General features: G+C 40.0%; 3 non-coding genes across 3 annotated transcripts; all 3 read left to right on the top strand.

The window, feature by feature from the left end:
* The first annotated feature begins 509 nt into the window (after nucleotides 1-509).
* LOC136210054 (small nucleolar RNA R71) lies at nucleotides 510-616 on the top strand. The gene has a single exon (XR_010677765.1). It is a non-coding gene; the product is annotated as a small nucleolar RNA R71 (small nucleolar RNA).
* Nucleotides 617-4335: 3719 nt separating this feature from the next.
* Nucleotides 4336-4442, top strand: LOC136210151 (small nucleolar RNA R71). Its single transcript, XR_010677859.1, has one exon. It is a non-coding gene; the product is annotated as a small nucleolar RNA R71 (small nucleolar RNA).
* A 10648-nt stretch (nucleotides 4443-15090) lies between these two features.
* Nucleotides 15091-15197, top strand: LOC136210048 (small nucleolar RNA R71). Its single transcript, XR_010677760.1, has one exon. It is a non-coding gene; the product is annotated as a small nucleolar RNA R71 (small nucleolar RNA).
* The last annotated feature ends 1900 nt before the right edge of the window (nucleotides 15198-17097 follow it).

Genomic DNA, 17097 nt, shown 5'->3' with positions numbered 1-17097 from the left:
TTTGATAATTAGTAGTACGATTTTGATTAGCATTAGCATTATTATTGTCTCTCCAGTTAAAGTTAGGATGATTTCTCCATCCAGGATTATATGTATTGGAATAAGGATTATTAGTTTGGTTTTGCCCTTGGACGAAATTTACCTGTTCAATCTCACTCATACCTTCGTAATCCACATCTGTTTGGATTGGTTGACCATTAGGATCACACGGTGCCATAAACCTATCAATTTTGTGCGACAAGGCAGAAAATTGGGCTTGCAACATCGCTACTGGATCAAGATTCACTATACCTTTAACTGATGATGTTGTTGAGGATGATGGTTTCGCTAATGGTACGTGTCCACGTTCCGCGGGCCACATACTGCTGTTGATTGCCATTTCCTCTAAAAGTTCTCTTGCTTGGGCAGATGTTTTCTTCATGAATAACCCTCCAGACATAGCGTCCAATGAACCTCTTGTTGTAGGATTTAGTCCATTATAAAATGTTTGCATTAAGAGTTCAGCGGGCAATTGGTGGTGTGGGCATAAACGTTGAAGTTCTTTAAAACGTTCCCAAGCCTCATAAAGAGTTTCACTATCATTTTGAGAAAAAGATGTTAACTCTTTAATGACTCTTGCGGTTTTTGCTAAAGGGAAGAATTTTGATAAAAATGCTTGGGCTAATTGTTCCCAAGTCTCAATTGATGCGGCTGGCATAGAAGTTAACCATTCTTTGGCTCGATCCTTCAAGGTAAAAGGAAAAAGGCAAAGTTTGATTGCTTCTGCAGTTACATCAGTAATTTTAAAAGTGTCACAAATTTCTAAGAAATTTGTCAAATGGGTATTAGGATTTTCGTTAGGTAACCCGTAAAACGTTACATTATTTTGCAACATATTAAGCAACGCAGGCTTAATTTCAAAATGATGTGCATTAATTTGGGGTCTAACTATACTGTTGGTTACACCGGCCACTCCTGGCCTAGCGTAATCCATAAGTGTGGCCATAACTTCTGGCTCGGTAATTTTAGTTTTTATTGGGGTTTGGTTTTTCTTTTTCTTTTCTTTCTTGTTCTTTTTAAGAGTTCTTTCAATTTCTGGGTCAATAGGATCTGGTGACGTGCCCGAACTTCGAGAACTGTGCATGAACTTGAAATTTCGCACGAACCGAAACTACCTACAAAACAGAATTTGAAAAATAAATATGTTAGTAATTGAAACTAATTAAAAATATAAAAGTTTGAATAAGTATGAATAAACCTAGATTCGTAATAAAACACGAAAAATTTAAAATTTTGTCAAAAATTTTGGCATTCCCCGGCAACGGCGCCAAAAACTTGTTGAGCGATTTCCGCAAGTGCACGGTATACGCTTGTAGTAATAAAAGATATCGATCCCACAGGGAACATTTTTTGAACAAAACTTATTTATAATCGGTTAAATTTACTTTAAAGGTTTATAATATGGAAAATCGTTTAATCGGTTTTGGTTTTGAAATTGCTAGAATGAGAATTAGATTAGAATATGAAGATGTTAGAAAATATCTGATTTAAGATTGAATTTGCAAAACAGGAATGTTTTAGTACTTTAGAAAAGTAAACAGGTATATTTGTTTGCATTAAGCAAAGAAACAACTTTAAACTTTGTACGAATTTTAAAGATGAAATAAATGACGGAACCTCTAATTAATTGGCTTTGAACGCGACAAAACCCTTTCGGGATAGTTGCCCTTAATCAGATTAAAACTCTTTCGAGATGATAATTTGCCTAAGTGTTCAACAAAGTTTCCTTGTAAAGATTTGAATTAAATACGTTTTAATGAAAACACCAGCATCAATCCACTTCGGCTCATTTACCAAAGTGCTGCATAAGAATCTATCGAATAGATCGGACTTTATTAGATGAAATATAAATTGATACAAGTTTACAGAGAACATGGAGCATTGAATTCTTCGACTGCGTGCAAGTGAACGGGTTGTCAATCCTTTCCTTGGGTTTCGTTAGAGTTTGTCAGGCTCAGGGACGAATCCTCTACTCAATCTTCTCGCTGAATCTTCGTAATAGAGACTGGGTCAGTCTACTACCAAAATGAAAACTAAACTGGAACAATGTCTAAACGCTACTGAATTTGTTATTAATTTGTAAACAATGTGTGTACATCATATTGCTTTTTACAGAATCTAAATCTAACTTCTGAATCACTTGATTCGGAATTTCTGCATAAATTCTACACTAATTTCTTTCTTCTACACATATCACTATATCATTATTTCATTATGTCATTATTTTTTTCAACTCTCCATCAACTCTTTATTTATAGATGTTAAAGAGTCTTGATTGAAGTGTCGTGTCCGTTTGTGAAGGATCGTGTCCGCTGCGAAAGGACGTCTTTATCCACTCGAACGATCGCGTTTCGTTGAAAACGAAAGTGTGTAACTAGGCTTCTGAAATCTCCTGCTCGTACCGAGAATTATTAAATTCTCTACCGAGAATGGGGGAGCAACAATTTGGTCATCGAACGAAGGGAAAAAAGGCTGAAGGACGCGTGTCGCGACCGTGAAAAGGGGGGGCCGCGGTCGCGGCACGGAGCGTTTTTCATTTTTTCGCTCTCGTTCATGTCCTCGACTTGGCGTTATTAATTTTCATCGTCTTCGACTCCTTTTGTAGGGATTTTCTTCTATTTTTGAGCTCTTTTTACTCCTATTTGGATTTTACCAAATATTTATGTACCTTGCACGAAAGAAACATATTCGAGAGTAAAAGTATTCTAAATAGGTATGAATAGCATAAATTCGTAGCAATATTGATGTAATTATTGATGATATTTTAGGTATATTTTGGGCTTAACAGCTTTACCCGTTGCTAAGAACGGTCTACCTAGGATAATAGGAACATGCAGGTCCTCGTCTATGTCCATTATGATGATATCAACGGGCAAAATGAATTTCCCTACTTTGACCAGCACATCTTCCACAACTCCCCTAGGGTAACATACTGACCAGTCGGCCAATTGAATAGACATTCTGGTTGGTTGTGGTTCTCCTAGTCCTAGTTTAGCATACATAGAATATGGCATAAGGTTTATGCTAGCTCCTAGGTCACATAGTGCATTTTCAATATTTAACTTGCCAATCGAACAGGGAATAGAAAAACTCTCTAGATCTTTTAGCTTTTTCGGAAGCTGCTGCTTGTTCTGGAGTATTGAAGAACAGTCCATGTTCAGTTGGATCATTGAGATGTTTTCCAACTTTTTCTTGTTTGACAAGATATCTTTCACGAATTTTGCATACGACGGCATTTGGGCAAGTGCTTCTATGAAGGGAATGTTGATATGCAACTTCCTCAAGGTGTTTAGCACCTTAGAATTTTGTTCTTCCAGCTTCTTGTTTATTAACCTCGTCGGATATGGTACAGGTGGAACATAGGGCGGAGGTGGTTTGTACTTCTTTCCTTGTTCCTCCTGGTCTTGATCACTGGTTGATTCTACCCTGACTGGTTCTTCTTGACTAGAAACGGTTTGTTTCTGCTCATCTTCAGCATTTTTTGAGGTTCCTGCACATTCAGCATTTTCATCAGTAGAAACAGTTGGTTGAGTTTGCTTACCAGATCTCAGAGTGATGGCCATGACATCGCCTTTTGGGGTTGGCTCTGTGTTACTTGGCATTATCCCTTTTCCTTTTGACGTAGATGCAGCGAGTTGATGGACCTGTGTCTCCAGATTTTTAATTGACGCTTGTGTCTGTTTTATGAACTGCATCATCATTGTCTTCATGTCTGGTTCTATATCTTCCTTGGGTGGAACAAGTTGTTTATAATGCTGCTGAGGTGGCCTCTGGTAGTGTCCTCCCTGTTGTTGCTGATACCTTGGTTGTTCCTGTTGATTGGGCTGCCCTGTCCATCCGAAATTCGGATGATTTTTTGTGGATGGGTTATAAGTATTTGAGTATGGGTTTGGTGGATTTCTTTGATTATACCCCGCATAATCACATTCTCCATGTTCACCTTTCCCTTGTTTAACTCCAGGGCAGTTGATGTTGAAATGACTCCCTCCACAAAAATCACATATATCATTGAACGGTGGTTCGTTGTGAATTGATGATACATTTATCTTGTCGAGCTGTCGTGCAAGCTGTTCCACCTGGCTGGCTAGTTTTGACACAACATCATCGTTCCCCACTCATTTTCCTTCACTCCTGGCGGAGTGCCAGTTATAGCTCGTGCTCACTACTCTCTCAATAAGGTCATACAAGGCTTGTGATTCAAGATCTTCAGGGTTACCATTGGCAATGGATTCGATCTGGATTTTATAAATGTTAGTGACTCCATTGTAAAAGTTTTGCACTTGCATCCACATGGGGATGCCATGATTGGGTACCCTTCTCAGTAGTTGCTTGTACCTTTCCCATGCCTCGGCTAAGGATTCATCCTCTTCTTGTACGAAATGGGATACCTTGTTTCTGAGTTTAATGGCCTGTCTAGGTAGAAAATATTTCATCAGAAAAGCACTGGCCATTTCTTCCCAAGTGGTGATTGTTCCTGGCTGTAAGTTCTTTAACCAGTTGTTTGCTTTGTCTCTGAGAGAAAAAGGGAACAACTTTAGCCTGATCACATTATCGGAAACTCCTCGGTTTGATCTGAAAGTGTTGCACAGTGTGATGAATTCCTAGATATGCCCGTTTGGATCTTCTGACGTGTACCCATTGAATTGTACTGCTGCCTGCAACATTTGTATCATAAATGCTTTCACCTCAAACATGTTGTTTCCTTCGTTGGGCAACACGATGCACGACGAATGTCCTTCTGTGGTCGGTCTCGAATAATCTTTAATTCTCATAATTGGAGGGTTGTTGTTTTCTCCTTCTTCTTCCTGATTTGGTTGGACTGGTTGTTCGGGCGGTACCCTTCCAGCCATCCTTCTTTCTCTTTGTCGCTCTCTTTGTCTTGCACGTCGAGCTCCCGCTCGGTTTCGTCTACACGTTCTCTCTAATTCGAGATCGATAGGAAAAACAGGAGGTCCAGTTCTGCACATAAACAGAAAGAGAACTCCTTCTGGCTGCACTATTTAGCAAACAGATTAAAAACACCTTGTTTCACAGAAAATTTCATATAAAATTTGTTGCTTTCAATCCCCAGCAACGGCGCCAAAAACTTGTTGTCCTCAGAATAGACTCTAGCAAGTGTACTAGATACAAGTAATAAAGTGATAAGTTAAGTATCGTCTCCACAGGGATTGAGGACCAAATCTTACTAGAAAAAACATTGTAGAACAAGGTGTTTGTTAGGTGTGACTTCTTTATAGTGATGAATGTTGAAAGATGTTGAAAACTGTGGCTAAGCAAATGGTTTTAAGTATAAAAATGATTACTTGATAATGATAAACAGGTAAACAGGCTAAGCACAGTGGAACAGGTTACCTTAAGCTCCTAAACAGCCTAATCAGTCATTAATGATGTAAATGAAGCCAAGGTTTCTGCTTTAATGCTCACTTAAGTCAACTCTCGTGTGTTCTTAAGATTCTAAGACTTACTAAAACCAATAGCGTCCTAAAGGCTTGTTCTTTCTTGCATTAGGATCGAAGTAGCATTTCAGATGAGAAAACCCTTGATACAATTACCTAACATGTCTGCTTCGGGGTTGGATGTTTGATAGAGAGTTCGGTGAAGATGAAAGCAGTGTCCTATCATTCATCTAACACAAGCATACATGCAATAGCACTGAAATATAAATCCTCATCAAACACTTCAGAAATAAACACCATTCATTCATTAATAGACTTAAGAAACTTACATCACCGGCCCCAACTGACCGAGCCTATTCAAAAGGACTACTCACTCATACGAGCAAGTGAGCAATCTGCTGGTTCAAAACTCTGAAACTCCATCTATGGAGCTTTTTCTTCTTTTTGGTGCAAAAGTCTATATTGTAATTTAATAAAAGATGCGATCCCTTTCCTTTCGTTACTCTATCTATTTAAAGGAAAGGCCAGGGTCAATACGGTACTAAAAGTATCCGCACAAAATATTACAAATCAAAGTCAATTGTTCATAAATCTAAAAATGCTAAAAGTAGTGAAGATCATTTTGACCCTTGAACACTCAATGGTCGAGCTTTCATGTCATCTTGTTGCTTCTAGACTGCACTTATCTACCTTTCTGCCAGCTGCTACTGCCACACCTACTTCTCGTCCTGTCGCTGTCCGTCACCAGAAGTTCCGGCGTTTGACCGCTGGATCGAAGAATGGCTTAATCTCCTCATGGCGTGTGCGAAACAGACTGCTTCCAGACTGTTCGACTAAATCTTTCCTTATCTGCATAAAATCAACTATAAGACCTTCTTTCTTGTAATAAAAAATAAAAACACCCTTAATTTATTGTAATTAATACGTTAAAATGTAGTCAATTTCATGCCTAACAAATACCCCCAAATTGAATCTTTGCTTGTCCTCAAGTAAACAACAGATAGAAACAAGTTAATCCAAAGGAAAAAGAGTTAAGAATGAAAGAATATGGAAACAAGATTTTTGAGTGTTTCAGAGAAAAGAGAGGGTTATAGTAATCGTTTTGCTCTGAAGAGATATTAACAGAATATGTGCAAGCCATGATGTTTTGACGAGGTTATGCCAGTGTTAGATTGTGTACCCTACTCGAGAAATTCCTTAAAGCTTAAAATTAGACCTCAATTTTCACAAGGAACAACATGTTTGCCTGTCTTGCCTCACCAAGGAATGGAATTTTTCACTCTCTCACGTATGGGACTTATTCGCCATAAGGAAGGGGATGCAATTTCACTCCTCAGCTCAGTAAATACACCATTAGGGTGCGAGTTTGCTTCTTGGTCCTATGTCTTATGGATAAAAAATTCTCCAAACATAGTCCAAAGGTCTTGAACACAGGTTGTGATGTTAGGCTAAGGCTAAGGTATGGAAGTGAATGGCTATTTAAGTGTAAGAATCATGTCTTCATGATTTTTAACTATACTCAGTTCTCAACACTTAGCAATTCTGCCCCAACCTAAATACACTACACGGCCTGTTTCACAACATTGGCCAGACTATTCTTTAAACACACAAAAGACAACCATCCAAACATTTTTATTTCCGGCTCAAGATATGAACATGTGTCCATAAATTGAAAATACTTTATTCAAAGATTTTTATTCTTTCCTCACTCCAACATCATCCCCCAAATGTCTTTATTTTAGCAATTTATCCTCACACACTCATATTCTCTTTAATTAGAGCAGCTTGTTTTGAGGCATGAGACAGATTCAAGGTGTTTTGGGATAATAGTGAAGGGAAAGGGTTCCTTTTAGTGTTGTGTGTTTAAGAAAGAACAAGCTAAGGCACAAGTTGGGTATCCTAAAAGTGTGAGTGCAATGCACAGGTGGGCTTTTTGTGTAGTGAATTGGGATCTAAATGCCTTTTTCATCCTAAGATTGTCGAAAATTATATTTCCATTTCAACAGGGCATACCAAAGCAAACTCTCCCTAAAGATATGTTGGCCCACTCAAAAAAAATTCAATGCATATTTAAATGCAATTGCAGGCTCAAGTTCTCACTATTTTTGGGGATTATGCATTAAGGCAAAGGGTTCCTCTTGTGAAAGTTGATTTAAAACTTCAAAATTTTTGGAACTTCCAGACTCGGGTAGATAAAAATCAAACACTAGGCTATCACCATACATCTCACTCATACCAACCACAGTCTGTTCAGTGATTACTGTAGAAACAAAACAATCGAAACACAAGAATATGTACTAGGAAATGAACATCATGAAGGATATTTACGAAGAATATTTACTAAGGACAATATAAATCAAAGATCACAGGGGGATAACTTGTTATTCATACAATTGAACTACCCTAACAACTTGTTCAAGCTTTTATCATGTTTAAGCATACAGATATTGTAATTTGTAATTCCCCACCCCCAAATTATAATGGAACATTGTCCTCAATGTTAATAAGAAGGCACACAAGATAAACAATATCGGCATGATAAACCACAGAGTGTGCAAAAATTTAAAAGAAGGTTGATAAATGTTACCAGATGCTAGGACAACGACATATTTGAAGGATCAGACATATGGGGAAAGAGAGGAATCAACCTCTCTATCCGCAGCGGCAGTAGCGCCATCCCCTTTCGAGGTGGCAGTGGCGTTGGCATGTGTTTCAAGTTTAGTTCTTGCCGGATTCTTAATCGAAAAACCAGATGGAATCTCCTTCCCATGTTCCTCTATATAGAGAGTTTTGAGCATGTCAATCTCCTCCTCCTGCTCGGCATACTTTTGCTCAAGAGCAAATATCATTTCTCTATTGGCCTGGTTTTAAGCAAACAGGGCATGGAACTTGGTAAGAACGTCTTCGGTGGAGAGCTTGGCACATTTCTGATAAAAGCCCAAATCTTTGGCTTGCTCGATTTGTTCCGACTCGGATGAGACTGATACCGCGGGCGCATGCTTCCTCTTCCTTCCTTCAGCCCTTTTTGCCTCCACAAAGTCTGACATCCAGACCCATTTTCTGTTTACCATCCTTCCGAATAACATGCTCTGAAGGCTCTTCAAATCTATTTGGTCCGGGTGGTTAACCACCGTGAGCCGGTTCTTATCTTCTGGATTGAACACCCCAATTTCCTCCTCTATACGAGTCACAATACTTCCACAACATATGACTGATGAGTTCTTCCTGCCAAACGCATTAATATATTCCCCGAACCAAAAGCCTAGGTTCATTCTGCGCCCTTGCACCATACTCCACAGAGCGGTAAGGTCGACATGAGGGATAGTGGCCTGATTCTCTCGTGCGAAAATGGTGCCCGAGACCAGTTTATGCAGATACCTGATAGCAGAGTCCTTAATACCTGACGCCTTGGATGCACTACTGTCATAACTTGGCTGGCCCGAGATTGAATGCCAGAAAGTCGAAGGGTGGAACTCATCAGGGGTTTCCGTGAACACCCCTTCATACCCTTCAGATTCCAAGTCGTCGTCATCCGCCACTCCTAGGAGATTGTTGAATGTGTTCAAGGATGGCCGTTGAGTGTGGGTCATGAGCCGGAAACTAAATTTTCCTTCTTCATCAGGGTCGGTGATCTCGGGATTGTGTTTGAAAGTTGCAAGAAACTCCAAGGTGAGTTCTTTATATGATGGTTCTTTCATCTCAAAGAAGCACCCGAAATGTCCCGCCTCCATGAGTTTCCTCACTCGTTCAGCAAGTTTAAGTTTTTTCAATGTATCCCAGCACACAGTTCGTATCGGCCCAAACTCGAGCTGAGCCAGATCATCATGGTATTGTTGTATGGCGGCGTCCTTGAACTGGGACAGCTTCTTTACTAATTTCTCGTCGGGGACAAATGTAACCGCGCTTGTGCCAGCCATTTTGCTCTTCCCTTTGTCTTTCTTAGTGCCTTCGATTTTAACCTGCTTCCCTGATCCTCGAGTTCTCATCCTGTGCTAGCGTCTCAAATAGGGTTTCCCAAAGATAACTATCACATAAAAAATATATAGGGAACAATGTGAAATAGATGTGTGTGAAGCAGATGTTAACAAGGGTCCGTAAAGCGGTCAGTCTCTTTAAGTAGGGAGAAGAGGGAACGGCCTACTGTCAAACCGTCATTATGATAGCGTTCCATTGAACGCCACCTATACGAGTGGTTGGCAAAAGGCGCATCCAGTCGAAGAGACTCCTAGTGTGGCAAACAGTTACTTTTCTAATTTTGAATGGACTATTCCCCTACCCACTTTGGTTTTACCGAGAAAGGGTGCATTAGTAGGATATCCATAGTACCAAGCGACAGATGATTGGATGTTTACTTTTTCTGTCCACAGTTCGCTTCCCGTTTCCCAAGGGTTGCTCTTCAACAAAAAATTTATTTATTTCTCCTACTTTGAACAAGTAAAAATGTAAAACTGGACCAATAAGGCAGGGTAAAAGTTTCACATCTTTGCTTGCACAGGAATCACCGAAATTACGGACCATCATATGACACAAAATTGATCTTAAGTAAACTATGCTAAATAATATTTGACAAACGAAAAAGTAAAATATTTAAAATGCAATGTTACTTGTGCTACAATTGGTGTTTGTAGCGAACACCCTGTTCTTGAGTCTATTGGCTTGGGGGATCCTGGAAGTGGACTGTGTCAATCTTCTTGTGTGATCATTCTCGAGATAAGGCTTCAAGCTTTGCCCGTTCACTTTGAAAGGTTCATGACCATCTTTGCCAATTTCGACTGCTCCATGACCAAACACCTTGTTTACCAGATACGGCCCCGACCATCTTAATTTTAGCTTTCCATTACCTGAGTCTTGAATTGTACAAAAGAACTCTCTGTCCTTCGTGAAATGTCTTTGTCTGGATTTTTCTATCGTGCCACATCTTGGTCTTGTCTTTGTAATTTACTGCATTTTCATATGAAAACAGCCTGAACTCTTCCATGTCACAGAGTTGCAGTCTTCTTTGGTTTCCTACATCCTGTTGCTCAAAATTCAAGAAAGTTAATGCCCAAAAGGCCCTATGTTCCATTTCAACCGGCAAATGACAGGACTTGCCGTACAATAATCTAAACGGGGACATTCCAATGGGTGTCTTATATGCGGTCTTATACGCCTAGAGAGCATCATCAAGCTTGTTTCCCCAGTCTCTCCTAGAATTTCCAACAGTTTTCTCTAAAATTCTTTTGATTTCTCGATTTGAAATCTCAAGGGTAAATTACACAATGATCATAATTAACAAATTATTTATAACTGTGTCAGGCTCTTAAACAAATTTATTTAAATGTTAAACAAATTTATTTAAATGTCATATTTGGTGGTTTTTTTAAAACTGTTTTTATTTCCTGCAACTGAATAACCGAAAATTTGACAAAAATAGAAATAAAATTATGATATTCTGATATTTTAAAATTTAAAATCATATAATGATAAAAAAATACATAAAAGCGATTTTCATAATTGTAAATAGTTTTTAAAATATGAATTTCTGTGTAATTTTCCCAAATCTCAACCTGTCCACTGGTTTGTGGATGGTAAGGTGTGGCAATTCTATGAGAGACTCCAAGCTTGCCCATCAGCTTCTCAAATTTAGCGTTGCAGAAGTGGGTTCCTTGATCACTAATGACCGCTTGTGGGACACCGAATCGGGCAAGCAGCCTTTTCAGGAATTTTACAACCACACGGGCGTCATTGGTGGGACTAGCCATTGCTTCAACCCATTTGCTTACATAATCAACCACTACTAAGATATATTTATGCCCAAAATATGTAGGGAATGGTCCCATGAAATCTATTCCCCATATATCAAAAATTTCACAAACAACTATGTTATTGAGGGGCATGGCATTTCTAGCTAAAATATTGCCTGTTCGTTGGCACTCATTGCAAGTGCGAATGAACAAGTTGGCATCTTTAAAAAGTGTTGGCCAGAAAAAACCTGATTTGAGTACTTTGGCTGCAGTCCTGCTGGCACTATGATGTCCTCCTGCTTCTCAGTCATGACAATGCCTCAGAACAGCTTGTCCTTCCTCGTGAGAGATGCACCTGCGAATAATTTGATCGGCGCATAGCCTGAAGAGATAGGGATCCTCCCAAAAGTAATATTTTATCTCTGAATAGAACTTCCTCCTTTGGTTAGTGGACAGGTTGTGAGGTTTAAGTGAACTGGCCAGATAATTGGCGATGTTTGCAAACCATGGAGCAGGCTGTATGGCATACAGACGCTCGTCAGGAAAATTCTCCAAAATCTCTGGTTGTTCCTTGTGGCCTTGGTGAGAAATTCTTGACAAATGATCAGCTGCTACATTTTCCGTTCCATTCTTATCCTTAATTTCGAGATCGAACTCTTGAAGCAAGAGTAACCACCGTATCAATCTTGGCTTTGCATCCTTCTTCGCGAACAAGTAGCGTAGCACGGCGTGGTCTCTGTGAACAATGACTTTTGACAGAACCAAATAGGGGTGAAACTTGTCGAAAGCATACACTACTGCCAAGAGCTCTTTCTCGATAGTGGTATAGTTCTGTTGGGTTTCGGTTAATGTTTTGCTTGCATAGTAAATATGTTTGAACTTCTTTTCAATCCTCTGCCCAAGAACAGCTCCCACATATGTATCGCTAGCGTCACACATCATCTCAAACGGCTGTTCCCAGTCGGGTCCTGCCAGCATGGGCGAGTTGATCAGCTTGCCTTTCAACAGTTCAAAAGCTTCTAGGCAGCTTGCATCGAATGAGAATTCTACATCTTTATGTAGCAAAGCTGACAAAGGTAGCGCAATCTTTGAGAAGTCTTTGATGAATCTTCGGTAGAACCCGGCGTGCCTAAGGAAACTTCTCACATCCTTTACATAAGTTGGAACAGCCAGTTTCTCTATCACTTCTACCTTAGCCTTGTCCACTTCCATCCCCCTTTTAGAAATTTTATGCCCGAGAACAATTCCACCAGTAACCATGAAGTGGCATTTTTCCCAATTCAAGACTAAGTGGGTCTCTTTGCAACACACAAGCACAGCCTCGAGGTTGTTCAGACAGTTCCCAAAAGAGTTTCCGTAAACAGAGAAGTCGTCCATGAAGATCTCCACAGTCCGTTCCACCATATCATAAAATATAGACATCATGCATCTTTGAAATGTAGCTAGGGCATTGCATAAACCAAATGGCATGCGCCTGTAGGCATATGTCCCATAAGGACACGTGAAAGTAGTCTTCTCTTGATCTTCACTGTGGATTGCAATCTGATTGTACCCCGAATATCTGTTAAAGAAGCAATAAAATGCATACCCTACTAATCGTTCCAGCATCTGATCAATGAAGGGCAAGGGGAACTGATCCTTCCTCATGGCTTCGTTGAGCTTCCTGTAATCCACACAAACATGCCATCCTGTTATGGTTCTTGTGGGGACCAACTCATCTTTCTCGTTGAGAACCACTATGGTTCCCCCTTTCTTTGGCACAACATGAACAGGGCTTGTCCACACACTATCGGAAATGGGGTAAATAATTCCGGCATCCAGCAGCTTGATCACCTCTTTTCGTACGACCTCCTTCATGTGGGGGTTCAGTCTGCGCTATGGCTGGACAGATGGCTTGTGATCCTTCTCCATCAAAATTCTGTGAACACAGACTGTTGGGCTAATACCCTTGATATCATCAATTTTCCATGCAATTGCATCCTTATTTCTTCGCAGTACCTCCATGAGTTGAACTTTTTGATCAGGAGTTAACTTTGAAGATATAATCACAGGGCTTTCGCTGGGTGGCTCCAGGAATGCATATTCGAGGTGTGAGGGTAAAGGTTTTAATTCGGGTTTAGAAAATGGCACAGTGGGTATTTCAGGTGGTTCTTGATGAGTGGGAACAGTAGGATCTAGGGGAGGTCTAGGCAAGTTGGATTCAATTGAACAGCATGTTCCTTCACATAAATTCGCCTCTTCTCCTAGGAGAGTCTCTAGATTGTCATGTCTCTATTCCTACAAAGTGGAAAGACTTTGGAAGTCATCTAAGAAACAACATGTGTCATCATTAGTGTTAGCCCTTCTCATCGCCTCATTCATTTTGAAAATGATTTCCTCCCCATTAATTCTCAAAAATAGTTGTCCCTCTCCCACATCTATCAATGCTTTACCCGTTGCTAAGAACGGTCTACCTAGGATAATAGGAACATGCAGGTCCTCGTCTATGTCCATTATGATGAAATCAACGGGCAAAATGAATTTCCCTACTTTGACCAGCACATCTTCCACAACTCCCCTAGGGTAACATACTGACCGGTCGGCCAATTAAATAGACATTCTGGTTGGTTGTTGTTCTCCTAGTCCTAGTTTAGCATACATAGAATATGGCATAAGGTTTATGCTATCTCCTAGGTCACATAGTGCATTTTCAATATTTAACTTGCCAATCGAACAGGGAATAGAAAAACTCTCTAGATCTTGTAGCTTTTTCGGAAGCTGCTGCTTGTTCTGGAGTATTGAAGAACAGTCCCTGTTCAGTTGGATCATTGAGATGTTTTCCAACTTTTTCTTGTTTGAAAAAATATCTTTCAAGAATTTTGCATACGACGGCATCTGGGCAAGTGCTTCCACGAAGGGAATGTTGATATGCAACTTCCTCAAGGTGTCTAGCACCTTAGAATTTTGTTCTTCCAGCTTCTTGTTTATTAACCTCGTCGGATATGGTACAGGTGGAACATAGGGCGGAGGTGGTTTGTACTTCTTTCCTTGTTCCTCCTGGTCTTGATCACTGGTTGATTCTACCCTGACTGGTTCTTCTTGACTAGAAACGGTTTGTTTCTGCTCATCTTCAGCATTTTTTGAGGTTCCTGCACATTCAGCATTTTCATCAGTAGAAACAGTTGGTTGAGTTTGCTTACCAGATCTCAGAGTGATGGCCATGACATCGCCTTTTGGGTTTGGCTCTGTGTTACTTGGCATTATCCCTTTTCCTTTTGACGTAGATGCAACGAGTTGATGTACCTGTGTCTCCAGATTTTTAATTGATGCTTGTGTCTGTTTCATGAACTGCATCATCATTGTCTTCATGTCTGGTTCTATATCTTCTTTGGGTGGAACATGTTGTTTATAATGCTACTGAGGTGGCCTCTGGTAGTGTCCTCCCTGTTGTTGCAGATACCTTGGTTATTCCTGTTGATTGGGCTGCCCTGTGCATCCGAAATTCAGATGATTTCTTGTGGCTGGGTTATAAGTATTTGAGTATGGGTTTGGAGGATTTCTTTGATTATACCTTGCATAATCACATTCTCCCTGTTCACCTTTCCCTTGTTTAACTCCAGGAGTTGATGTTGAAATGATGCCCTTCACAAAAATCACATATATCATTGAACGGTGGTTCGTTGTGAATTGATGATACATTTATCTTGCCGAGCTGTCGTGCAAGCTGTTCCACCTGGCTGGCTAGTTTTGACACAACATCATCGTTCCCTGCTCTTTTTCCTTCACTCCTGGCAGAGTGCCAGTTATAGCTCGTGCTCACTACTCTCTCAATAAGGTCATACAAGGCTTGTGGTTCAAGATCTTCAGAGTTACCATTGGCAATGGATTCGATCTGGATTTTATAAATGTTAGTGACTCCATTGTAAAAGTTTTGCACTTGCATCCACATGGGAATGCCATGATTGGGTACCCTTCTCAGTAGTTCCTTGTACCTTTCCCATGCCTCGGCTAAGGATTCATCCTCTTCTTGTACAAAATGGGATACCTCGTTTCTGAGTTTAATGGCCTGTCTAGGTGGAAAATATTTCATCAGAAAAGCGCTGGCCATTTCTTCCCAAGTGGTGATTGTTCGTGGCTGTAAGTTCTTTAACCAGTTCTTTGCTTTTTTTCTGAGAGAAAAAGGGAACAACTTTAGCCTGATCACATTATCGGAAACTCCTCGGTTTGATCTGAAAGTGTTGCACAGTGTGATGAATTCCTGGATATGCCCGTTTGGATCTTTGGACGTGTACCTATTGAATTGTACTGTTGCCTGCAACATTTGTATCATAAATGCTTTCACCTCAAACATGTTGTTTCCTTCGTTGGGCAACACGATGCACGACGAATGTCCTTCCGTGGTCGGTCTCGAATAATCTTTAATTCTCATAATTAGAGGGTTGTTGTTTTCTCCTTCTTCTTCCTGATTTGGTTGGACTAGTTGTTCGGGTGGTACCCTTCCAGCCATCCTTCTTTCTCTTTATCGCTCTCTTTGTCTTGCACGTCGAGCTCCCGCTCGGTTTCGTCTACACGTTCTCTCTAATTCGAGATCGATAGAAAAAACAGGAGGTCCAGCTCTGCGCATAAACAGAAAGAGAACTCCTTCTGGCTGCACTATTTAGCAAACAGATTAAAAACACCTTGTTTCACAGAAAATTTCATATAAAATTTGTTGCTTTCAATCCCCGGCAACGGCGCCAAAAACTTGTTGTCCTCAGAATAGACTCTAGCAAGTGTACTAGATACAAGTAATAAAGTGATAAGTTAAGTATCGTCTCCACAGGGATTGAGGACCAAATCTTACTAGAAAAAAATGTTGTAGAACAAGGTGTTCGTTAGGTTTGACTTCTTTATAGTGATGAATGTTGAGAGATGTTGAAAACTGTGGCTAAGCAAATGGTTTTATGTATAAAATGATTACTTGATAATGATAAACAGGTAGAACAGGCTAAGCACAGTGGAACAGGTTACCTAAAGCTCCTAAACAACCTAATCAGTCATGAGTGATGCAAATGAAGCCAAGGTTTCTGCTTTAATGCTCACTTAAGTCAACTCTCGCGTGTTCTTAAGATTATAAGACTTACTAAAACTAATAGCATCCTAAAGGCTTGTTCTTTCTTGCATTAGGATCAAAGCAGCATTTCAGATGAGAAAACCCTTGATACAACCACCTAACATGTCTGCTTCAGGGTTGGATGTTTGATAGAGAGTTCGGTGAAGATGAAAGCAGTGTCCTATCATTCATCTAACACAAGCATACATGCAATAGCACTGAAATATAAATCCTCATCAAACACTTCAGAAATAAACACCATTCATTCATTAATAGACTTAAGAAACTTACATCACCGGCCCCAACTGGCCGAGCCTATTCAAAAGGACTGCTCACTCATACGGGCAAGTGAGCAATCTGCTGGTTCAAAACTCTGAAACTCCATCTATGGAGCTTTTTCTTCTTTTTGGTGCAAAAGTCTATATTGTAATTTAATAAAAGATGTGATCCCTTTCCTTTCGTTACTCTATCTATTTAAAGGAAAGGCCAGGGTCAATACGGTACTAAAAGTATCCGCACAAAATATTACAAATCAAAGCAATTGTTCATAAATCTAAAAATGCTAAAAGTAGTGAAGATCATTTTGACCCTTGAACACTCAAGGGTCGAGCTTTCATGTCATCTTGTTGCTTCTAGACTGCACTTATCTACCTTTCTGCCAGCTGCTACTGCCACACCTACTTCTCGTCCTGTCGCTGTCCGTCACCAGAAGTTCCGGCGTTTGACCGCTGGATCGAAGAATGGCTTAATCTCCTCATGGCGTGTGCGAAACAGGCTGCTTCCAGACTGTTCGACTAAATCTTTCCTTATCTGCATAAAATCAACTATAAGACCTTTTTTCTTGTAATAAAACATAAAAACACCCTTA

Source organism: Euphorbia lathyris, chromosome 10 (genome assembly GCF_963576675.1).
Source record: "Euphorbia lathyris chromosome 10, ddEupLath1.1, whole genome shotgun sequence".
In the NCBI taxonomy this organism is placed as follows: domain Eukaryota; kingdom Viridiplantae; phylum Streptophyta; class Magnoliopsida; order Malpighiales; family Euphorbiaceae; genus Euphorbia; species Euphorbia lathyris.
Note: the sequence above shows the minus strand (reverse complement) of the source record. Positions and strands in the feature narration are given on the sequence as shown.